This window comes from Ciona intestinalis, chromosome 14 (assembly GCF_000224145.3).
Source record: "Ciona intestinalis chromosome 14, KH, whole genome shotgun sequence".
Classification (NCBI taxonomy): domain Eukaryota; kingdom Metazoa; phylum Chordata; class Ascidiacea; order Phlebobranchia; family Cionidae; genus Ciona; species Ciona intestinalis.
Window position 1 is genome coordinate 2952116 of NC_020179.2, and position 705 is coordinate 2952820.

General features: G+C 27.7%; 1 protein-coding gene across 1 annotated transcript in view; it reads left to right on the plus strand.

Moving 5' to 3' along the window:
- The window catches only part of LOC100182568 (1-acyl-sn-glycerol-3-phosphate acyltransferase epsilon), a 7063-nt gene continuing 6358 nt past the window's right edge, over positions 1-705 (plus strand). The window contains exon 1 of the mRNA XM_002131851.5: positions 1-143. The gene's annotated coding sequence lies outside the window, so the exon portion shown is untranslated. The remainder of the gene's footprint in view (positions 144-705) is intronic.

Consider the following 705-nt stretch of genomic DNA (forward strand, 5'->3'; position numbering starts at 1 on the left):
ACCTATCTGCATTTATTCTCATGTAAGCCAGCGGAATCTCTACGAGCCTTTACCTGAGGCTACAGTCGAACATGTTCCAACTTTTTATGATCAATATGTTTTCCCACAACCTCCAGATGTTATATCAGAAGAAGAACATACAGGTAAAAAGATTGCCTTATCTTTAATTCATTATAAACATTATGTTTAACTACTTTTGCTGCCAGTTATTAAGAAATGTTTTTCTACCTACCTGGTATATATATATATAATTATTGTCACGAAATGTTAGAATAAAAAAAGTAATTTTATTCTAACATTTCGTGACAATACTTTATCAGAATTTTTAATTTTATATCTGCATTGAATATCTATTGTACAATATAACCACTAAACAGTAATAAACTTATGGCCTTACATAGGAGTTTTTTAATTACAAATTTTTTTAGGAAATTTAAAAAACATTCAAGTAACAAAGTTTACTAGAATACTATTGCTTGTTTAAAACAAAATAACAACACAATTTTTTACAAAAACTGAATTTGCAAAAGTTTTCATGTGAAAACTGTTAAGTGTTGCTAAAAAAAATAAAAGGTCAAATATAAATATGTTACCATTGTGGGTAGGGATGCACATTACAGAATTTCGAATCCATGAGAGTCCAAATTATCAATCATGCACTAAAAATATTATTTACCAAAAAATAAACATGGAACTCATAAGTGG